The 25,454-nt window shown below is 39.6% G+C and overlaps 2 long non-coding RNA genes across 2 annotated transcripts in view; one reads left to right on the plus strand and one right to left on the minus strand.

The window, feature by feature from the left end:
- LOC102167253 overlaps nt 1-5,756 on the plus strand; it is a 169,151-nt gene extending 163,395 nt beyond the window's left edge. Inside the window, exons 4-5 of the long non-coding RNA XR_002338650.1 lie at nt 3,746-3,887; nt 4,307-5,756. This is a non-coding gene — a long non-coding RNA (uncharacterized LOC102167253). The remainder of the gene's footprint in view (nt 1-3,745; nt 3,888-4,306) is intronic.
- LOC110256734 overlaps nt 1-25,454 on the minus strand; it is a 61,010-nt gene that overhangs the window by 14,946 nt on the left and 20,610 nt on the right. The window lies entirely within an intron of this gene.

The following is a 25,454-nucleotide window of genomic DNA, read 5'->3' on the forward strand; positions in this document are numbered from 1 at the left end:
AGTACAAGAAACTCTGTGGAAAGTCAAGAGGGCAGCATCATTTCACTGGACTGCATGATTGATCCCAAGGCAGTGCCTTCTGACAGGGCAGACAACCAGGGGTGGAGGCCCCAATGCTTGCAGGCAGAGGCAGAGCCATCTTAGAACACTGGGTGATTTGCTCAAGGACACACAGCAGAATTAGAAAAGTATTCTGAATAGAGCTTCAGGATTGCAGTGTTTTCCTCCTGGTACCTTGCATCGATGGGAAGTTCATCTGGTACATAAAGAAAGTGGGATGTTTGAGGCACAGGGCAGACGTGTATATAAACAAAGTCTTTTTCTTTTCAGCAACTTTAAGGAAGGCACAAAGGAGCTGACAGATAAAGCTGTGAGAAATTGATGGAAACTCTCACACTGAGTGATTATTATTACCACTAATCAAGATAAAACCTTATTGTGTGCTGACAGTGTAGCTGGCATAGTGCCAAACATAACCATGGGTGCAGTCTTCATTAAAAAAAAAAAAGACAGTAATTTATAAAGCATCAGGAAAAGATAGATCACCTAAGTGAAGAAAGGAAAGTTGCCTCCTGGTTTCATTTTCTCTCCCTTTAAGACCTTATCACAAATTGGGAGGCCTGTGCCCCAACTGCAATGACCACCAGCTTCTATAATTTGCATGATGTTTATTCACTAAGAACACAATATTTTGCTCAAAAATCCTCCTAGCTAAACTCACAGTCTATTTTGTACCATCTCCATTTTAGATCAGAAATAAAAACAGTAGTCATGCATTGCAAAACTTTCATTATAAGAACAGAGAAAAGTAATAAAAGAGGGATGCTCTCAAGAGAAAAACTTGGAAGAGAGCACAATATGTCAGCCAAATAGAAGGAGGAATTGCAGGAAACGGCCTTCTAGCTTACAACGGTATCAGACATGGGGAAAAAAGAATAAGCCAGGTTGATTAAAACAACTTATCACCTTTAAAAAAATCAGGGTGATGAAATCTGGGCATATAAATTATACCTCCACCCATCCAGCTAGGAGAATACAGCAGCAAGGTTGCTTAGATGGAATTCTCCAGGATATCACTATTATCTTTTTATCCCCTTTCTTATCTCTTGCTTTTTTTTTTTTTGGAGTTGATGTTTGTTTACTTCAGTGAGAGCTTTTTTTTTTTTTTTTTTTTTCTTTTCTCCCTTCTTTTTGTTATTCCCAAACCTTAAAGCTGCCCTTAAAAGTGGGCCTCCTGGTCTCAGTCCAATGATAAAGGCATAGAAACTGTTCTGTTGCTGATATTATTTCATGAAACCTTAACCACTGGAATAGTTTCATTAGCAGTCATTGATTATTCATCAACTATTGTGTGAATTGAATTTAAATTTATAAACATCCTTGGAGGGCACCTATGAAGAACCAAGTATCAGGGATCTTTGATTAAAAAAAAAAGTAATACCTGATTTCAACTTTCTTATAATCTAATGGGGGAAGGATTATGCAAACAGAGTGAGTTTACCCAAAGTGCTCATGGTATGTTAGCTACATGGTTGACATCTGATATATTTGGGGTCATCCTCTCCCTGGCGGCACCCTCCTCCTGTGGGTAAGTGTCCTGCAGGATGGTAAGAACCATTACAGAGGGATGGGACCAAGAAGCCGAGTGGTCAGCTGTACCTGGATGAATGTGGGAAGACTTCGTTTAGGAGGTTAGCCTGAACCTGAACCAAGACGGAATTTACCAGTTTGGTAAGGGAAAGAATGAGGAAGGGAGGAGGGTGACAGAGGCACAGGAGAGAGAAGCAGCAGAACATACAGGGAGGCAGCCAGAGGTTTGGAATGACTGGAGTGCCAAGAGTAAGTGTTGGGAGCTGACAAGAAACAAGTCTGAAAGGGAAAGCAGGGGCCAGGTGAGAAAAGGCAATGCCTGCCTGCAAAGGAACTGGGACCTTATCCTCTGGAAAGCCTTTGAGCAAGTGAAGGGCTAATCAAATATGCATCTGTGTTTTTTTTTTCCCACTATAACTTTGCAAATGAAGATGAGTTACCACCAGCAGAGCATGTTGGCTAGTGGTGGGGATGAATTTGAAATGAACCCCCTACCTTTTACCCTGTTTACCTTACAGACCAGTCATATGTGTTATGAGATGGTCAGCCTTGAGGTGGGGATGGACAAATTCACTTCCCAAGTGAAACAATGTTACCCTGGAGTCTGGACAAGGGGCCTGGGCAGCTATGGGCTTACCGCTAAGCTATTTAGCTGTGGCTGCAAGGAACTTCATAATCATGGAAGGCTGGCTGTGAGGGGCCTAGAGTTTATGGGTGGATTAAATGATTGATTTGGGGGGCTTGAAGGGGCTATCTCCCTTTAAAGCAGAAAGTTTGAAAGTAACAACCAGGAGATGACTTGGGGAGTTCTTATCATCCAATAGAAGCTGATAGAAAATGCTAGTCAGGTTGGATCAGCCTCAGGGTTTTAGGTTTTGGGCAACCTTACCCATAAGGAAGAGCAGTCTATGGGCTGTAGTCAACTCCTGATTACTGGAAGCCACAGGAGCCCCACCACTGTGACTATCTCCGCGATTGCCTCTTTCCATTCACCCAATCCTGACTTGCCATTTGGAAATAACAGAGGTAGAAGGAAGGGAGGGGAGAGATAGGGAGAGGATAGAAGAGATTTCTGATGCACTTAGGCCATGCAGCTAGTTCTAAGACTGCAGCTAAGAAAACAACACTTACAATGGTAGTTATTACAGCAGCTACCATTTCTTAAATACCTAATATGTGCCAGACATTCTACAGGGTACTTTTTGGCTGTTATAAGCTGGGCATGTAAGATTGGTAATATTATTCCCATTCTAGAGATGAAGAAGCTGAAGCTCAAGGGTATGAGGTCACTTGCCCAAGATCCAGGAAAGTTCTAAGGGGACAGAGGATTGGTCTGTGCCCACCAGTGGGACCCCAGAGTCTATCATACCTTAGGTATTGAATGAATACTTGATGGTGAGCAAATGGATAGTCAACATCTAGAAAGGGCCCAAGGTGGGTTTTGAATCCAAGTCTGTGTGACTCAGGAGCAATTCCTTCCACTGTTCTCCACTGTCACAGAACAAAAGGCAGACGAATGACATTGCCAGAATTAGTGCAGTGGCATCAAATGTCTGAGGAGATCCAAAGGGAGAGAATTTTCCATGGCCTTCTAGTGGTCAAATAAGGTGTAATTAAACAAGGTGTAGTTAAACCTTCAAAATTTAGAAGGTTGAAGGGAAAGTTCATTCTGTCCTGGGTGGATTGAGAGTCAGAGCGAAGTCCTATTAAAGAGCTCAGCCTCTGGGGTCAGACTCTGACTCTGCATCTAGAACGCTGTCTGATCTGGGACAAACTCTTTGTGCCTTAATTTTCTTATTGGTAGCTGGGAGTAGTTCAAGATAATCTACATAAGTGACTTTTTTCACAGTGCTTGGCACACATTAATGGTTCAATAAATACTCTTTTTTATTATAGCAAAGCACTTATTTTATCTGGAGTGAAGAAAAGTGTGGGGAAGATAGAGTGGGTTCAGAATGCCCTGTGCCTAGAAAGCAGAGTAACATATGAATTTTATTGCCTGATTAAAAAAATTAATGGCTCTCATAAGGACTAAATTGTTGCTGATTTGGTGTTACCCCTCACTTACTGTGAATTGAAAAGTTGGTCTTTTGTAGAAAAAACTTTAGTGTTCCAAGATACTGGATAATTTCTATGTTTCTGATTTTATGTCCAGGAGTGTGGTGTTTCTGAAGGACTTGGATGACGATCTTTGTAGATGCCCAGTAAATGGAAGCCAACCCATAAGCTGAAGCAAAACCAAACAAGCCCAGTAAAATGAGGATGAGCCCATAACTAAACCCACAGCCTAGAGAAAGGTAAACTCTATAAAACTGAGGAAACCCTGATACCAGCTCTAGCCTTGTCACTGTAATCCATTGCACTGAGAGAATTCCTACAATATTCTCAGTCTTTGTGTACATTAATACCTAAAAAATGCAATAACCAAGTTTGCAGATGTGATATTTGTGGATGTGAAATTTACTTAGGAGGTAGCCTATTTGCTGTAATCATTGCCTTGTGATGCAGGCAAAATTTTGCAAGTGGATAAAGATGCCAGCTTTCATCCCAAATGACATATTAGCATTAAATTATGATATTCAGTGAGCGTTCTTTATCCACTGCTATAGAATAGTTTATAAGAGGGAGTCCTATTATTTCCACTACATGTTGATACATCAGAGTGTTTAATTATTCCAGACAATTTATATCTATTCTTTTGCACATCTTTCCTTAGCCCTCCCCTCATGCTGCTTCCTTCAGAAGGTTAAAACCCAGAAGATAATTGTCGGAACAAATATGACTCAAAGAAATCTGCATGAGACAGCCCAAATGTCATGATCTTGGCAGGTTGCGGCATTGAAAAGTACAAATTTGAGAACTGCTGTTAGTCTTATTAGGATAATTTTTCCTGAGGAGAACGATCAAGATGGTGGAGTAGTAGGATGTGGAGCTCACTTCCTCCCACAGATAAATCAAAAATATATCTACATGTGGAACAGTTTGCGCAGAAGACCTCAGACTTCTAAAAGGGCAAGAAGAATCTCCATGTTACTGTATAGGACAGAAGAAAAAAAAAGAGATAGGAATTGGGATGTGACCTATGCCCCTGAGAGGGAGCTGTGAAAGATGAAGTTTCCCACACCCTGGGGAGCCCCCTAACTGGTCAGGAGATCACCAGGACATAGGGGGAGCTTTAGAGCCATGGAGAATAGCACAGCAACAGGTTTGCAGAACAGAGAGACTTGCACAAATGGCCTATGGCACTGCCCTGCTCTCTTCAATTTGAGATATGCATCCACTGGTGTAGGCAGGGCTGAAGCTCAGAATTTGGAGGTCAGACCCAGGGAGAGGACTAGGGATGACTGCCTGGAGATGGCCTGAAGGGACAGGAGTGTGGTGCAACTGCAACTGATAGTATACATTGGGGGATCCTAGACCTGCTGTAAATGAGAGGCATTATTGTTGAGGAACTAGGACCCACCATAACAGACTTTCTTCATGTGAACGATCTCAGCCAAGAGGGCACTGCCTCTGTGGCCCTGGAAACAGGTGCACACAGCCACTGCCACAGCCCCAGGCTCCGTGGACAGCAGCCACTGCTGCTGTGGTTCTAGGAGCAGGCACTAGCCTTTGCACCTGCACACCCACTATCCAGGGGATAACAGTCAGCACATGCTGAGGAAACAGGTGGGAAGCATCCATACAAAAAATGGCCCTTACACCAAAAATATTAAACCCCTGCAAGCTACAGAGGGATGTTCGCACATAAAAAAATAGCCCTCCAAGACCACAGTAGATAACTGTTTCTCCTTAACTCACAGAGTAAGAGAAATATAAGTAAAACAAAGAAGCAGAGGAAATACTCCCAATTTCAGGGAATTCTCCTGAAAGAACAATGAAACAGACCTCTTCAGTCTAATATACACTGAGTCTGAAAAAGAAATAATGAAAATGCTGAAGGAATTAAGAAAGGTTATCAACAGAAATAAAGATTACTGTAAAAAGGAACTGGAAACTACTAGTAGAAGCCAAGAAAAATTAGAAAATTCATTTGTTGAGATGAAAGCTAAACTAAAGTCAATGAATAGCAGAATGAATAATGCAGAAGAACAAATCAGTGATCTGGAAGATAGAATAATGGAAATCATACAATTAGAAGAGCAAAGAAAACCAAATTTAAAAAATGAAAGCATACATTTTGAGTGGTTGTGTCTTCATTATCATGTCTCTTATTTTTTAATTTCCTTCTGATTTCCTCATTGACTCATTGGTTTTTTTAGTGGCATGTTGTTTAGTCTCCATGTAGTTAGTTTTTTTCATTTCTTTTCCTGTGGTTGATTTCTAGTTTCATGCCATTGTGGTCAGAGGAGATACGTGAAATGATTTCTATACTCTCACATTTGTTGAGGGTAGCTTTGTGCCTCAGAATGTGATTGATCCCTGAGAATGTTCCAAGTACACTTGAGAAGAATGTATATTCTGATTTTTTGGATGTGATGTCCTGAAAATGTCAATTAAGTCTTACTTTTCTATTGTGTCATTTAGGATCTCTGTTTCCTTATTGATTTTCTGTCTAGAGGATCTGTCCATTGATGGGACTGGAGTATTGCAGTCTCCTACTATGATTGTGTTCCCATCAATTTTTCCTTTTATGTCTGTTAGTATTTGTTGTGTGTATCTGGGGGCTCCTATATTAGAGGCATATATATTGATGATTGTAATATCCTCTTCTTGAATGGATCCTTTCGCCATTACCTAGTGTCCTTCTTTATGGCCTTCATTTTAAAGTCCACTTTGTCTGATATGAGGATTGCAATTCCTGCTTTCCTGGCCTGTCCATTGGCATGAAATATCTTTTCCCATCCCCTTACTTTCAATCTATATGTGTCCTAAGGTGAATCTCTTGAAGGCAGCAGACTGTAGGTTTTTGCTTTTTTTTAATCCAATCTGGCCCTCTGTGTCTATTGATTGGAGCATTCTGTCCATTGACGTTTAAGGTAATTATTGATAAATATGAATTTATTGTGATTTTAAACCTTGTTTTCCAGTTGAAATCAATGGGATGCTGCAAAAGCAGTGTTCAGAGGGAAATTCATACTATTATAGGCCTTCATCAAAAAAGAAGAAAAATCTCAAATCAACAACTTAACTCACCACCTAAATGAAGTAGAAAAAGAAGAACAAATGAAACCAAAAGTCAGCATAAGGAAGGAAATCATAAAGATCAGAGAGGAAATCAATGAAATAGCGATTCAAAAAACTATAGAAAAAATCAGTAAAACCAAGATCTTTTTCTTTGAAAAAGTAAACAAAATTGACAAACCTCTGGCCAGACTCACCAAGAAGAGGGGAGAAAAAACCCAAATAAACAAGAAATCAAGAAATGAAAAAGGAGAAATCACAAAGGATACTGCAGAAATACAACAAACCATAAGATAATAGTGAGAACAAGTACATGCCAACAAATTTGACAACCTAGAAGAAATGATGACTTTCCAGAGACTTACACCCTGCTAAAACTGAATCAAGAAGAAGTGGATCAACTGAACAGACCAATCACCAGAAATGAAAGTGAATATGTCATAAAAACACTCCCTACAAATAAAAGTCCAGGACCAGATGGCTTCATAGGCGAATTCTACCAAACATACAAAGAGGAATTTATACCCATCCTCCTTAAACTTTCCCAAAGGTTGAATAAGAAAGAACACTTCTAAAGACATTCTATGATGTCATCATCACCCTAATACCAAATCCAAAGATACCACGAAAAAAAATTATAGGCCAATATCTATGATAAATATAGATGCAAAAATTTTCAACAAAATTTTATCCAACCAAATCCAACAACATATAAAAAAGATCATAAAGCACAAGCAAGTGGGATTCATCCCAGGTGCACAAGGATGGTTCAACACAGGCAAATCAATCAACTTCATACACCACATTAACAAAAGAAAAGGCCCAAACCACGTGATCATCTCAATAGATGCAGAAAAAGCATTTGACAAAGTCCAACATCCATTCATGATCAAAACTCTTACCTAACTGGGTGTAGAGGGGACATACCTTAACATAATAAAAGTCCTCTATGACAAACCCACAGCAAATATAATTCTCAATGGAGAAAAGCTGAAAGCCTTCCCACTTCCCATGGTCCTTACCCATGATAATTTTTGCAGAACTAGAACAAACAATCTCCAAATTTATATGGACCCACAAAAGAGCCAGAATTGCCAAAGCAATCCTGAGGAACAAAAACCAAGCAGGAGGCATAACTCTCCCAGACTTCAGGCAATATTACAAAGCTACAGTCATCAAGACAGTGTGGTACTGATACCAAAACAGACATACAGACCAATGGAACAGAACAGAGAACCCAGAAATTAACCCAGACACCTACAGTCAATCTTTGACAAAGGAGGCAAGAATATAAAATGAGATAAAGACTGTCTTTTCAGCAATTGGTGCTAGGAAAACTGGATGGTCCTATGTAAATCCATGAAACTGGAACAGGCCCTCACACCATGCACAAAAATAAACTCAAAGTGGCTTAAAGACTTAGACATAAGACAAGACACCATTAAACTCCTACAACAGAACACAGGCAAAACATTCTCTGACATCAGTCATACAAATGCTTTCTCAGGTCTGCCTCCCAAAGCAACAGAAATCAAAGCAAAAATAAACCAGTGGGACCTAATCAAACTGACAAGCTTTTGCACAGAAAAGGAAACCATAAAAAAAAAAGACAACTTACAGAGTGGGAGAACATAATTTAAAATGATGCAACTGACAAGGACTTAATCTCTAAAATATACAAACAACTTATACCACTCAACAGCAAAAAAGCCAACAACCCAGCGGAAAAGGGGGCAAAAGACCTGAAGAGACATTTCTCCAAAGATAGACAGATGGCCAATAGACACATGAAAAAATGCTCAAGATCACTAATTATTAGAGAAATGCCAGTCAAAACTACCCACGAGAGACCCCCTCACACCAGTCAGAATGGCCATCATGAATAAGTCCACACTTAACAAATGCTGGAGGGGGTGTGGAGAAAAGGAAACCCTCCTGCACTCTTGGTGGGAATGTAAATTGGCACAACCACCATGGAAAACAGTAGGGAGGCACCTTAGAAAACTCTGTATAGAACTACCACATGACCCAGCAATCCCACTCTCAGGCATATATCCGGACAAAACTTTCCTTGAAAAAGACACATGCACCCCTATGTTCACCGTGGCACTATTCACAATAGCCAAGACATGGATACGACCTAAATGTCCATCAGCAGATGAATGGATTAAGAAGACATGGTATATATACACAACAGAATACTACTCAGCCATAAAAAGGAACAAACTAATGCCATTTGCAGCAACATGGATGGAACTAGAGACGCTCTTACTAAGTGAAATAAATCAGAACAAGAAAGAAAAATACCATATGGATCTCACTTAATATCTGGAATCTAATATAGGGCAGAATTGAACATTTCCACAGGAAATAAAATCATGAACATGGAGAACAGAGTTGTTGTTGCCTAGAGGGAGGGTACTGGAGTAGGATGGACTGGGAACTTGGGGTTAATAGATGCATACTGTAGCCTTTTGAATGGATAAGCAAATGGATCCTTCTGTATAGCACTGAGAATTATGACAGGTCCCTTGTGATGGAGCATGATAATGTGAGAAAAAAATGCATACATATATATGTGACTGGGTCACCTTGCTGTGCAGCAGAAAATGAACCGAACAGTGTAAAACATGTATAATCGAAAAAGTAAAAATCACAATAAAAAATGAAAATAAATTAAAACTCTTAAAAAAATCAATGCAATATAAGAGAATTATGGGATAATATAAAGTACATCAATGCATAATAGGGATTCCAGAAGGAGAAGAAATAGAAAAAAGGATCAAAAATGTATTCGAATAATTGATGGCTGAAAATGTCCCAAACCTAAAGAAGGAAACAGATATCCAGGTATAGGAAGCATAGAGGGTCCCAAACAAGAGGAATCTGAATAGATCTACCTCAAGACATTAAAATTAAAATGGCAAAAGTTAATGAGAGGGTTCTAATGGCAAGAGAAAAATGAGAGTTAACTACAGGGGAACCCCCAGAACACTATCAGCTGATTTCTCTTCATAAATATTGCAGACCAGGAAGGAGTGGCAAAAATATATTCAGAATTCTGAAAGGGAAAAATCTGCAATTTAGAACAATCTCCCCAGCAAGATCATCATTTAGAATAGAAGGAGATATAGGAGTTCCCATCGTGGCACAGTGGTTAATGAATCCAACTAGGAACCATGAGGTTGCGGGTTTGGTCCCTGGCCTTGTTCAGTGGGTTAACGATCCGGCATTGCCATGAGCTGTGGTGTAGGTTGCAGACGCGGCTCAGATCCTGCGTTGCTGTGGCTCTGGCGTAGGCTGGCAGCTACAGCTCCGATTAGACCCCTAGCCTGGGAACCTCCATATGCCGTGGGAGTGGCCCAAGAAATAGCAAAAAAAAAAAAAAAAAAAAAAAAAAAAAAAAGAATAGAAGGAGATATAAATAATTTATCAGACAAGCAAGAAATAAAAGGATACAGCAGTACTGAACCTATCCTATAAGAACTATTGAAAGTTCTTCTCTAAATAGAAAAGAAACAAGAAACTACAGGAAAGAGACAATCACAACTGGAAAGTAAATCACTTAAATAAGCCAGCATACAGACTAAATATTAATTTTTTGTGTGTGTGTGAAAGTGATAACAACAACAAATAGTAAATGGATAAACATGAAGATGTAAAAGAGGACATCAAAATCATAAAATGTGGAGAATGAGAGTAAGAAAAGGTAGATTCTTTTTTTTGTTTGTTTGTTTCTTAGAATGCGTGAGTGTATATGACTAGCATTCTTAAAGCTAGAAGATAACATACTTGAAAAACAGGATAACCACAAATCAAAAATATACAATAGATTCACAAAAAAACAAAAATAAGAGAACAAAATCATAAAAATAAAAGAAAATCATCAAACCACAAAAAGAAAAACAAAAAGAGAAAAAGAAACAAATAAGAAACAGAAACAATTAGATGACAAAGTTTTAATGACAACAAATATCTATCAATAATTACCTTAAATGTCATTGGGTATAAATGCTCCAATCAAAAGACATAGAGTGGCAGGTTGGATTAAAAAAAGAGCCTTCAATATGTTGCCTACAAGAGACCCATTTTAGGGAAAAGGACATACAAAGATTGCAAGTGAGGGGGTGGAAAAATATATTTTATGCAAATGGAAATGACAAAAAAGCAAGGGTCACAATACTCATATCAGACAAAACAGACTTTTAAAAATATGCCATAAAGAAAGATAAAGAGGGACACTATGTAATTAAAAAAGGATCAATATAAGAAGAGACTATTACTCTGGTCAACATACTCAATATAGGAGCACCCAAATATATAAAACAAACATTAACAGATTTAAAGGGAGAAACTGATGGGACTACTCTAATAGTAGGAGATTTTAACTCCCCACTCACAGCAATGGAAAAATCTTCTAGACAGAAAATAAATAAGACAAGATATCCTAAATGATACAATAGAACAGGTAGATTTAATTGACATTTTTGGGATATTACACTAAAAAAAAATCCAGAATATGTATTATTTTCCAGTGCACATGCAACGTTCTCTATAGTGATCACATACTAGGGCACAAGACAAGCTTCCAACAAATTCAAGACTACAGAAATTATTTCAAGTATCTTTTCTGACCACAGTGGCCTGAAACTAGAAATCAACTGCAGAAAAATAAATGAGAAAAAAAAATTGATTACATGGAGACTAAACAAACTACTGAAAAACCAATGGATCAGGGATGAAATCAAATAAATTAAAAAATGCCTTGAGACGAATGACAATGAAGATACAACCATACAAAATCTTTGGGCTGTAGCAAAAGCAGTTCTTAGAGGGAAGTTCATAGTAATACAGGCCTTCCTCAAAAAATAAGAAAAATAAAAAACCTACCACCTAAAGAAACAAACCTAAAGTCAGCTGAAGGAAATAATAAAGATCAGAGAGGAAATAAACAAAATAGAGATTAAAAAACAATGGAAAAAAAAGCTGGTTTTTTGAAAGAGTAAACAAAATTGATAAACTTCTGGCCATGCTCACGAAGATGAGAGATACCCCAAGTAAGAAATGAAAAGTGAGAAATATGAACTGATACTGTAGAAATACAAAAAAAGAGTATTATGAACAATGGTATGCCATAAAATTGGACAATCTTGAAGAAATGGACACATTTCTAGAATCATTCAGCCCACCAAAACTGAATCAAGAAGAAATAGCATGCACACACGTACACACACACACACACACACACACACACACACACACACACACACAAACCCCAACTTCCTGCAAACAAAAGTCCAGAGCATATGGCTTCACAGGTGAATTCTACCAAATATACAAAAAACAAATTTTAGCAATCCTTCTCAAATTATTCCAAAAGACTGAAGAGAAGGGAATACTCCCAAAGACATTCTAAGAAGCCACCATCATCCTGATATCAAAACCAGATAAAGACAATACCCAAAAAAGAAAATTACACCAATATCTTTTATGAATATAGGTGAAAAAATTCTCAACAAAATATCTGCAAACTGAATCCAACAACACAAGAAAAAGATCATACACCACAGTCAAGCTCGGTTCATCCCAAGTTCACAAGGATGGTTCAACATATGCAAATCAATCAATGTGATATACCACACAATAAAAACTATTTATAACAAACCCACAGCCAATATAACACTCAGTTGTGGAAAGCTGAAAGCCTTTCCACTGATCTGGAACAAGACAAGGATGCCCACTTACTACTTCTATTCGACATGGTATTGGAAGTCCTAGCCACAGCAGTCAACCAAGAAAAAGAAATAAAAGATATCCAAATCGGAAGAGAAGGGGTAAAATTGTTGTTATATGCAAAAGACATGATACTATATGTAGATAATCCTGAAGACTCCATAAATCTACTAGAACTGATAACCAAATTCAGCAAGGTAGGGAAATACAAAATTAATACACAGAAATCTGTTGCATTTCTTTATACTAACAGTAAAATATCAGAATGAGAACATAAAAAAAAAGTCAGCTAAAATTGTGCCAAAAAAACCCTTAGGAATAAACCTGACCAAGGAAGTGAGAGACTTACATGTTGAGAACAATAAACATTGATAAAGGAAATTGAAGATGATTCAAAGAAATAGGTATCTTATGCTCTTGGATTGGAAGAATTAATATTGTTAAAAGGCCATACTACCTAAAGCAACCTAAGGATTTTAATGTGATTCCTATCAAGTTATCCATGACATTTTCACAGATAAAACAAATAATCCTAAAATTTATATGGAACCATTAAAGCCTCAGAATTGTCAAAGCAATCCAGAGGAAAGAGAACAAAACTGGAGGCAAAACCCTCCCAAACTTCAGACAATACTGCAAAACTACAGTAATCAAATTACCCTGTATTGGCACAAAACAGTCATATTGATCAGTGGAACAGAATATAGAGTCCAGAAATAAACCTGCACAGTTATGGTCAATTGATTTTCAACAAAGGAGGTAAGATTATACAATGGGAAGAAGACAGGCTCTTCAGCAAGGGTGTTGGGCAAGTTGAACGGCCACAAGTAATTCAATTAAGTTAGAACATATCCTCACACCATACACAAAATAAACTCAAAAAGGCTTAAATACAAACCTAAAACATGACGCCATAAAACTAGAAGAGAACATAGGCAAAATATTTTGACATAAAATCACACCAATGTTTTCTTAAGTTAGTCTCCCAAGGCAATAGAAATAAAGGCAAAAATAAACAAGACCTAATTAAACTTACTGGCTTTTATACAGTGAAGGAAATCACAAACATATCAAAAAGACAACCTATGGAATGGTAGAAAATATTTGCAAATGATGTGACTGACAAGGGCTTAATTTCTAAAATATACAATCAGTTCATTCAAATCAACAGCAACAAAATCATCAAAAACTGGGCAGAAGACTTAAGTAGATATTTCTCCAAGGAAGACATAAAAATGGCCAATAGGCACATGTAAAGGTGCTCAATATTGCTAATCATTAGAGAAATACAAATCAAAACTACAATAAGGTATCACTTCACACTGGTCAGGATGGCCATCATTAAAAAGTCTACAAATAAATTCTGGAGAGCGTTTGGAATAAAGGGAACCCTCCTACACTGTTTGTGGGAATGTAAATTGGTACAGCCAGTATGGAAAAGAGTGTGAAGTTTCCCCAAAAAGCTAAAAATAGAGTTGCTATATGATCCAGCAATTCCTCCTGGGCATATATCCAGACAAAACTATAATTCAGAAAGATACATGCACCCAATGTTCTCATAGCAGTATTATTCACAGTAACCAAGATATAGAAACAACCTAAGTGTCCAGATGAATGGAGATATTGTACAATGGAATACTACTCAGCCAGAAAAAGAATGAAATAATGTCATTTGAAGCAACATGAATGGTATTAGAAATTATACTAAGTGAAATATGTCAGAAAAGATAAATGCAAATACCATATGATAGCACTTATATGTGGAATTTAAAATATGACACGATGGATATATTTATGAAACAGAATCAGACTCACAGACACAGAGAAGAGACTCATGGTCACCAAAGGGGGAACACAGGGGAGGGGTGGATAGGGAGTTGGGCATTAGCTAATACAAACCATTATATATTTCAATAGTATAGGTAACAACAAAGTCTTGCTGTATAGCACAGGGAACTATATTCAATATTCTGTGAAAAGCCATAATGGAAACATATATATATATGTGTATATATATATACATACACACACACATATATATATAAACAAATATATATACACACATATATAAACAAATACACACACACACACACACACAGTGGAAATGAATCCAACTAGGAACCATGAGGTTGCAGGTTCAATCCCTGGCCTTGCTCAGTGGGTTAACGATCTGGCATTGCTGTGAGCTCCGGTGTAGGTTGCAGACATGGCTCGGATCCCACGTTGCTGTGGCTGTGGCGTAGGCCAGCAGCTGTAGCTCCAATTCGACCCCTAGCCTGGGAACCTCCACATGCTCTGAGTACAGCCCTTAAAAAAAAAAAAAGAAAAAGAAAAAAAGAAAAAAGAAAGTGTGTGTGTATAATTAAATCACTTTGCTACACAGGAGAAATTAACACAACATTGTAAATCAACTATATTTCAATAAAAAAGATAATTTTCCCATTTAGGGCTCTATATGAAAAAGTGGAAAAGTTATGATGGTTCAGGAAAGGATTATAGAGAATGAACCAAAACTTATAACTCATTATAAATGATTAAAGAAGATATGATTTTATCTCTCTCTCTGTTTCTTTTTTCTTTTTCTTTTTTTGGCTGAGTCCATGGCATGCAGAGTTCCCAGTCCAGGGACTGAACACAAGCCACAGCAGTGACAATGCCAAATCCTTGACTGCTAGGCCACCAGGGAACTCCAAGAAGATATGATAGTTTGAAGCAAAGACGAAAAGCTTGGAACACCTTAAGACTTCTTAAAAGTGATTAAGTCTTCTAAGAAGAATGGAAAAGGTAGGCAACAGAAAGTGATGGAAAGATAGATGGGTTTTTGAAATCAAGAAGAGCTGGGTTCCCATCTTTGTTATGTTGCATATAATTGTGGAACATCAGATGTGCTACTTGGCTTCTTTGGCCCTCCATTTCATCATCTATGAAATGGGGATTGTAACATGGATTTCTTGGGACTGTTTTAAAGAATGAAATTGTATGTATATGTTGAATGTGTAGAACAGTGCTTGGCATATCATAGGTACTTACTAAATGGTAGTTAATAATGATAATGAGGTGTAAGTAACCTTCTATTGCAAGAAAGCTGGGTTAAATAAAACATGCTTTCTTTGCAACTTGCTACATTATAACACAGTCTTGTTTGGAGGCAGAAAAACAGCTTGAAAGAAGCTAGAATTTGTGGGATGTGTTTGGGAAGCAGAAGCTTGACTGTATCCTAAGTTGTCAGTGACTATCAGAAGCCAGGTTGGGGAAGAGAAAAAAAAAAATCATTCCTGGGAAGGCACCAGACAGGTTGTCTTTAGTCTCTGTGGGGACTCACTAAGTCCAATAACCTTGGCCCAAGCCTTGATGACTGTTGCCATAGAAACCAACAGTGTGCCCAGTGGGAGTTCATTTCTCAAAGCTTCCAGCCCATGCCAACAGAGCATGGCTCCAGAGGTGAGAGAGCTGCTCTTTATCCCTGAGTGGAGGTCTTGGCACCTGGCAAAGAGTTAAATCAGTTCAATTTGTGACGCCCTAGGAGCCTTGTCCCAGAGGAGAGATGGGGCCAAGAAATCCTGCTATGGTTGCATTTCCCTCCCCAAATGAGCAACACACACCCCTGAAAAAGAAAATCCAAACATCTTCATATAAGATCAGCTGACAATCTGTAAGACATAATTTCCCAAGGAAAGCAAAGGGCCTGCATTTTTAAAATACCATGCAGTCCTTCACCCTAAAACAGTTTCTCACAATTTCCTTTTCATTGGAAACATCTGCAGCTCAGGAAACTCTCAGCTCTATTCTTGGCTCTTTGGTTTCTACCTTCTTCCAGGGGACCAAGAAGTCCATCAGAATTCCCACATAAATGGGCTTTTCACTTTATGATATGATTAAAATTGTATGAACTCAGTGTGTTTTTTTTTCCTTTCCCACAAATTGTAAAATAAATAAATAAATAAAAGGCTAAATCTACACGAAGGCAAGTTTCATTTCCCTGGGAACTGAGTTTATATATCATATTTTTCAACTTGGGGAACATTTTAAAAGCCAAGCCTTTACATCCCTCTGACAAAGGAAGGAAAAAGAGAATGCTTTTGACCATAGTGATTTCTATCCAGGTTTGGCATCAGGTGGGCTGATGGCTGACTGGGATGGCAGAGACTGGAAAAATTTAACTAGTGAGAAGATTGGAGGATAAGTGGAGAACTGAATTTTTGAATTCAAAAATGACTTCTTAGGCTATTATTCCATGGTTTGCTGGCATTTCAGTTGTGCATCCTTAGAAGATCTAGGGAAAATTTTCTCTCTCTGCTGCTCTCTGATAATGCACAAATAGCAACTTCTTTGGTGGAGGGTACCAGACTGCAGACACCTGAAATTTTAAGTCATAGTTTATGCATTGACACTTTTCCTTTTTCCAATTAGTGCCCCCCCCCCGACTGCCACTTTAGATAAATCAAAGTGTAACTTAAAGAAAAGCACCTAGTTTATACCCAGGAGATTTCATACTGCATGAACACTTTTGTACTAAAACTAGCCTGATCTTCCCACCAAATTCAACTATCATAAGTAAATTAAAACATTCGTTCAACAAATATTCATATCTAAAGTACAGCAGATAGAAATCTATATCTGGTGCTATAGATAATGTACCTCAAGGGAATGATGAGAGAAGCATTAAAAGTACCGAAAATCAAAGTCTACATCTTTTACCTTTTGCGTAATGATTTAACTAGAAAACTTTAACATAGAGAACTTAAATAACCTGAAATCAAGTGAGCTATTTATGAACAGTTTACAAGAACAAACTCATCTATATGGCAAAATAGTGAGAAGATTTATGAGTAGAGGTGACAAACCTAACAAACCTGGTGAAAACTGGTCTAGAAAAGAATTTTAGTTCAATTTTATTACTTTAAAAACATAACTTTTAACATAAGTTTAAATGTTATGCTAAAAAGATTCAGCTTTTAGTTATAGGATAGAAACTTCCCCAAAGAGTAAGGATTAAAAATACCATAGCTGGCTTAAAAGTAGACAGCAATTAAGAAAGCTTTCAAGGTCAATCATTCTTTTATTTTAATACTAATAATAAATAACTCAGCTCTTAATTTAATACTGTACTAATCTATTAATTAATAGAATATTATAAATTATGAGTAACAAGAAACATTTCTTCTTGCATAAGCTTATATCAGAACAGGTAACCAACAGATAGTTGAAAAGTTCACAGTAAAATAAATCTAAACTAACACCTAATTATCTTTTAAAACAATTCCTAACGCCAAGCATACATTTAAGGAAAATTAAAAAAAGTAAAGGGAGACTAGCAGCACTGGATTGTCTCATGAACAAATTACTCTGTGTAAGATACTCTCTGGGGAGAAGTTGATGGGAAGAAAGACAGGAGTGGAACTTATTCCTAGTCAATTACCAGCAGATGCTTGAATGCAGGGCATGCATTGCCACACTGGGTTCTGAAAATAATTATGAATTCTAAGGAAAAACTGTTTAACCTATGACTAAAACTATTCTGGAGAGTAGAAGACTTGAGTCCTTGTCCAGAATCTGGTATTAACTGGAATTACAACATGGGCCAATAGGAAAACAAGATGGCAGAGTTTGGAAAACAATTACATTGCAAAAGTTCTCCCATTGCAGTGACAGTTCTGAGCCCTATTTCAGGCTCCCCAGTCTGGTGGTCTGGCATCAAGAAGAGGAGCGCCCAGAGCCTTTGGCTTTAATGGCCAGCAGGGCTTGATCACTAGAGCTCTTTAGGACTGGGGGAAGCAAAGACTCCACTCTTGGAGGGTGCACACAAGGTTTTGCACGCATCAGGACCCAGGGCAAAAGCAGTGACTACATAGGAGACTAGACCAGACCTACCTGCTTGTTTGGAGGGTCTCCTGGGGAGGCCAGGGATGGCTATGGCTCTCTCTTGGGACATAAAGCCTGGTGGCAAACATATCTGAGAGTACTTACTCGAAGCCCACCACTTCCTGGACCTACCCAACAGCCTAGCGGATCCACTGCTCAGATGCCTCAGGCTAAACAACCATCAGGGCATCCATCAATATATAGGCTTCCTAAAGATTTTCTGAGCCCACAGCCACTTCTAGACATGCCCCTTGACATGGCCCTATCCACCAGAAGGCAAGACGCAACTCTGCCCACAGTGGGCAGGTACCAGCCCCTCCACCAGGAAGCCTGCACAAGCCTCACCCTCCAGGGGACAGACAGCATAAATAAGAAACATGCAGTCCCCTAGTCTATGGAACTGAGTCTGCAAACACAGATCAGACCAGATACTATAAAACTCCTAGACAAAACAGGCAACACATTCTTTGACATAAGTCACAGCAATATCTTTTTGGAACCAGCTCCTAGAATAATGGAAATAAAAACAAAAACAAACAAATGAAGCCTAATTAAACTTAAAAGTTTTTGCACAGCAAAGGAAATCACAAACAAAACAAAAAGACAACCTACAGCCTGGGAGAAAATGTTTGCAAACAATGCAACCAACAAGGGATTAATTTCCAAAATATGCAAAGAGCTCATGTAGCTCAATACTCCCTCCCCAAACAAACAAAACAACCCAATCAAAAAATGGGCAGAAGATCTAAAAAGACATTTCTTCAAAAAAGAAATACAGTTGGCCAAAATTCACACGAAAAGATGTTCAATATTGCTACTTGGAGAAAAACAAATCAGAACAGTAATGAGGTATCATCTAGCACTGGTCAGAATGGCCATGATTAAAAAGCCTACAAATAATAAATGCTGGAGAGGATATGGAGAAAAGGGAATCCTCCTGCACTGTTTGTGGGAATATAAATTGGTGCAGTCACTATGAAAAACAGTATGGGGGTTCCTTAAAACCTAAAAACAGAGTTGCTGTATGATCCAGAAATTCCAATCCTGAGTATATATCTGTAATAAAACATAATCAAAAAGATAACTCCATTTTTCATAGGAGCATATTTATAATAGTCACGACATGGAAGCAACCTAGTGTTCCTTGGCAAATGAATGGATAAAGCAGATGTGGTTTATATACCAACAGCAGAATATTATTCAGCCATAAAAAGAATGAAATAATATCATTTGCAGCAACATAGGTGGACCTAGAGATTATCATACTAAGTCAAGTCAGGGAAATACAAATACATATGATATCACTTATATGTGGAATCTTGTTGCGAGACATGTTTTTATAATATTTTCTTAGCCTCTTTGCTGAAAACTCCATCTTGTCCTTCCTTACTTTGTCCCGTCTTCCTGCTTGAGAAACAGTCACGGTGATGGTAAATGACTTAAGCTTAAGAACAAAGACCTAAGGGCATGGGTTATTCACAGGGTCAGCTGAATGAGGACATAATACATTGGTCTAGGCACGCAGGGGACCTGTGCAGATTGGCATGCCATTTGCACAAGCATGGTATGTCCTCTAAAGAATAAGAGAAAGAGGAACCTCATGGCCAAGTGGTTTATGAATGGTCATTAGCAGAATATGCATTAGCAAAGAGAACCAAGGTGCAAGCAAAGAGAACAAAGGTGCAGACCTAGGCACACAGGGTTGCCAAAAATAGGCAAATGTGCGGAAGCACAGTGAGGATTCTCTGAAATGCTATGCACAGATAGCTAACTCAAATGCTAATGATTCTTAAATGCCTAAAGTTTAGAGTAAAAGTTTAACCATCTACCAGCTAAGTGACTTTTAAAATAATAAAAGAACCTATACCTACAACCCCCTTTTCACTTGACGTAATCCTCAAGAGCACAATAAAAGCAGTGTTGTTTCTTGAGGCAGGGCTCTTGGTCCCTGAGACCTTGAGGCCCCCCCCCCCCTCCCCGTTCCCACCTTTACTTAAGATAAATGTCTCTGTGTCTTGTTTTATGTTAACTTTTTTTCCTTAAGTTCCACAGCACCTGTTCTTCAGCCCCATCCTGCTGAGCTGGTCTCGGCAGAATCTAAAATATGACACAAATGAACTTATTTACAAAACAGAAACAGACCTGGAGTTCCCACTGTGGCATACTGGGTTAAGGATTTGACATTGTCTCTGCAGCAGTGCAGGTTTGATTCCCCAGCCTGACTAAGTGAGCTAAGTATCTGGCATTGCTTCAGCTGTGGCATAAGTTGCAGTTGTAGCTTGGATTTGATCCCTGGCCCAGGAACTTCCACATGCCACTGATGCATCCAGAAAAAACAACAACAAAAAAATTCAGAAACAGACTCACAAACATTAGGAAACAAACTTATGGTTATCAAAAGGGAGGGGTGAGGGATAAATTTGGCATTTGGAATTAGAATATATATACCGCCATGTAAAATAGATAATCAACAAGGACCTACTGTAGAGCACAGGAAACTATACTCAATACCTTGTAATAATCTATAATGGAAGAGAATGCAATTCATTTATTACAGCAAATGAATCACTTTGTTGCACACCTGAAACTAACACAACATTGTAAATCAATGTATATTTCAATAAAATTTTTTTTAAATAAAAGGAACTTGGCAATCACAAACTCTTCCTGTTCATAAAAAACATTATCTCTAGCATTTTTAGTATTAGACGCACTGCCTTCTGAGTGACATCTATTTCACGGTCAGGATATCCTGAGTGTGCAAAGGTAGGGTAGTCATTCTTTCTCTAAATAAGGTCTTGTGTGACTGGTCATACGAGGGTTTCTCTGTCTCTCTTAATCAGTGAAACTGACCTTCCTGTAAAGACCTGGAAATAATATGAGAAGACCCTATGGAGCTTTAATTAATTAATTACTTAATTAATCCAACCCCCTGCCAATAACAAACTTTAAGGAATAACATAGCTTTTAATGGATTAACAATTTTGGTTGGGGTGACCTTGGAGAACAAAACAGTCTTTGACTGATTAAAACTTAAACCATCTAGTCAAAATGCTTTATCACATATTGATCTAAATCATTGATCGACGGAACAAGTTACCCCAGGGACAACAGCACAATCTTATTCTAGAGTTCATATTGACAGTAGGGTTTACAGTCTTGATGCTGGATCAGGACATCCCAATGGTGTAACTGTTATTAATGGTTTGTTTGTTCAACAATTAAAGTCCTACGTGATCTAAGTTCAGACTGGAGTAATCACAGTTGGTTTCTATCTATTACAGATTTCTCTCAGCATAAAAGGACAAGAGAAATAAGGCCTGCTTTACAAAGTGTCTTCAAACTAAATTATATAATTTACATTCAAGTAATTTATACATAACCCCTACCACAGAAGGGTTTGTGAGGGTGGCAGAGCCTGATAATCACATAAAATGTAAACCTTTATCCACAGTTGGTTCAAGTCCTCTTCCTAAGAATATGTTTATAATCAACACTCTTTCACTTTTATCATTGGGTAATCCCAATTTTACTCACCATAACATTCCTCACATTAACTGAATGGAAAATCCTAGGCTTTATACAAATCCAGAAAGGGCCAAACATCGTCAGCCTCTATGGATTGTTACAACCCATTGCTGATACAGTCAAATTATTTATTAAAGAACCATATGACAATCAATCTCATCAATATATGTTTATTATTGCACCTGTGCTAGCCTTAACCTGGGCTGTCACATTATGAATTCCTCTTCCCATGCCTTATCCACTAATATAAGCCTAGATGTACTATTAATATTAGCTATATCGAGCCTAGCCATTTAGCCCATCCCCTGCTCTGGATGAACTTCATATTCAAAATAACTCATTAATCGGAGCTCTATGGTCAGTAGCACAGACAATTTTTTATGAACTAACATTAGCAATTCCCTTATCATTCCCACCGATAAATAGATCATTTACACTTTCTTTCTTTCTATTTTTTTTTGCTTTATAGGGCCGCACCCATGGCATAGGGAGGTTCCCAGACTAGGAGTCTAATCAGAGCTACAGCTGCCAGCCTCCACCACAGCCACAGCAATGCCAGATCCGAGCCAACTTACACAATAGCTCATGGCAACACTGGATTCTCAACCCACTGAGCAAGGCCAGGGATCGAACCTATGACCTCATGGTTCCTAGTTGGATTTGTTTCCAATGCACCACGACGGGAACTCCCATTTACACTCCCAATTATCACACAAGAACACCTGTGACTGTTTTCCCCCTCCTGACCCCTAGCCAGAATTTGTTTTATCTCTACTCCAGCAGAAACCAGTGGAGCCCCATTTGATTTAACAGAAGGAGAATCAAAACATGTATTCATCTTCAGCCTAGTAAACATAGCAGGCCCTGCTCTCACCCTGTTCTTTCTAGCGGAGTATGTCAAAAGCATTATTAATAAATATTTTCATAACCATCCTATTTTTAGAAGATTTTCACAGTCCCTACATGCCAAAATTATACATAGCCAATGTCATCATTAAAACACTCCTAACAATCTCCTTTCTATGGGTTTAAACACACTGCTGTATAGAATAGATGATTAATGGGAACCTACTATATAGCTCAGGAAAATCTATGCAATCGTTTGTAATCTATATCTATATATATTTGATTCACTTTGTGGTGTACCTAAACTAACACAACATTGTAAGTCAACTCTATTCCAATAAAACCTAAAAATGAGTATCTACCCATAATTTCAATATGATTAACTTACATATCTCTTATAAAATTTTTTAACCAGGGGGAGGAGCAAGATGGCAGAGGAGTAAGAGGTCGGGCTCACCTTCTCCCATAAACACATCAAAAAAAAAAAAAACCCACATCTACAAGTAAAACGATTCACACAGAACATCTACTGAATGCTGGCAGAAGAACTTAAACTTGCAAAAGGGGGCAGAAACTCTTGACATAACTGGGTAGAACAAAAGAAAAAAAGAGAGAGAGAGAAAAGGAATCAGGACGGAACTAGCATTCCTGAGAGGGAGTTGTGAAATAGGAAAGAACCCACACCCTGGGAAGCCACCTAACTGATGGAAAGATCAGCCGAGACAGAGGGACCTCAAAGTCGTTGAGAAAAGCGCAACACCGAGAAAAGCCCAACACCGAGAAAAGCGCAGCAGCTGGACCGAGGAGGGCAAAGCAGAGTGATAGCTGCACAGAGTGAGAGCTGGGCACTGAGACTTAGGCTCCGGAGGTCAGTCCTGGGGAGAGGACTGGGGCTGGCTGTGTGGAGCCAGATCAAGAGGCTAAGGAGCAGTGCGCCACAGGCGGGGGAGCAGTGTGCTATGGGCTGGGGAGTGGAACTCCACAGCAGAGGGAACCCAGGAGAAAGTCTGGGCCTGCAGGACAGGCAAGGTGCCATTGTTGTGCAGGAGGCAAGAGGAAGAGGAGAGGGTTGCCATAGGAAGCTCCCTGCACCCCAGCGTGTGCATGTCAGTGGGCTCTCAGAGGGTGGGGCAGCTCTGGTGCAGGCTACAGGTGGCGAGAAGCCTCTTGCTTGGTTTACGGGAGACTGGGTGCTTATTGTGCAGGCTACTGGTGGCCAGACATCTCTTGTATGGGCTAAGGGCATCAGAGGGCTAAGTGCGACATAGTGCTTTTTGCATGATCTACAGGCCACAGGGACAGACCACGGTGGTCACCTTGGAAGCCAGAGAGAGGCGTGGCCTGCCACCACTGCGGGTCCATGAGTGGGCTCCACCTGCAGCCCCAGTCACCTCAGGGGTAGGCAAAAAAAGGGGGGGGCACTGCAACCAAGCATCATACGCTATTGCTCCCACTCCCCTGGGAACAAACCTGCCTTGCAGCTGCCACTGCCAAATGCTCTGGGCAGCTCCCAGACACTTTATCACTGTCCCTTCCCAAGACTCTACAACTGGGGGCAGATGGAACAGCACCTTCTGCGTGGGCTAAGTGGGCAGGGTGCTTCTTGCTTGGTTTGCAGGTGGCAGGGGCAAACCACCGCAGTAAGTCCTGACTCCAGAGGTAGGCATGGCCCACCATCACTGGGGATACCTGAACAAAAATCCTTTGCAGCCCCAACCACCTCAGAGGGCACTACAGAGAAGGACATTGTGATGGAACACCACCTGTTGCTGCCCTTGCTCCCCTGGGAGCATACCGGCCCTGCTGCTGCCACTGCCAAACTCTCTGGGCAGTGCCCAGATGCTTGATCAATGTCCCTTCCCAGGAACCTGCAACTAGGAGCAGCTTGTGCAGCACCTCCTGTGGGAGCTAAGCAGGACGAGGTGCTTCTTAAATGGTCTACAGGAGGCGGGGGCAAACCAACGCAGTTATCTCTGGCTCCAGAGGTGGGAGTGGCCCACTCCCACTAGTGGTCTGTGAAGAGGCACCACTTGCAGCTCCAGTCACCTCAAGGGCACCACAGAGGAGGGCATTGTGACCAAACACCACATGTTTGGTGTTCTCTCACCCCTGGGAACACACAGGCCCTGCTGCTGCCACTGCTGAATGCTTTGGGCAGTACCCACATGCCTGATCTCTGTCACTTCCCAGGATCCTGTAACTAGGAGCAGTCTGTGCAATACCTCTTGTGTGGACTAAACAGGACAGGGTGCTTCTTGCATAGTCTACAGGTGTCAGGGAAAACCACTGCAGTTATCACTGACTCCAGAGGTGGGCATGGCCCTCTACCACTAGGGGTCCCTGAAAAGACACCACTTGTGGCCATAAATCACCTTAGAGGAGGACATTGTGGTCAAACACTACCTGTTATTGCTCTCAATACCCTGGGAACTCACACACCCTGCTGCTGCCAGTGCCAAATTCTCTGGGCACCTTGTAAACCTGCCTAAGGCCCACTACCACTTCCCAGGGCCCTGCAACTAGGAGTAACCTGTGCCACCATCCTGCAGGTCCTTGCTGCTGCTAAGATCCCAGCAACCAGGCACTGACTACTAGTCCTCCTCATTGCCTCCTTCTCCCTGGAAACACACTGAGCACCCTGGGGATAACAGCCTGTTCACATTGAAGAAAGAGACAGCAAATATCCAAACTCCCATGCCAAAAATAAATACTAACCCTGCACAAGATACAAAAGGGTGTTCTTGCATAGAAGTAACCCACTAAGACTTTAG

The sequence above is a fragment of the Sus scrofa genome, chromosome 14 (assembly GCF_000003025.6).
Source record: "Sus scrofa isolate TJ Tabasco breed Duroc chromosome 14, Sscrofa11.1, whole genome shotgun sequence".
NCBI classification, from domain to species: Eukaryota; Metazoa; Chordata; class Mammalia; order Artiodactyla; family Suidae; genus Sus; species Sus scrofa.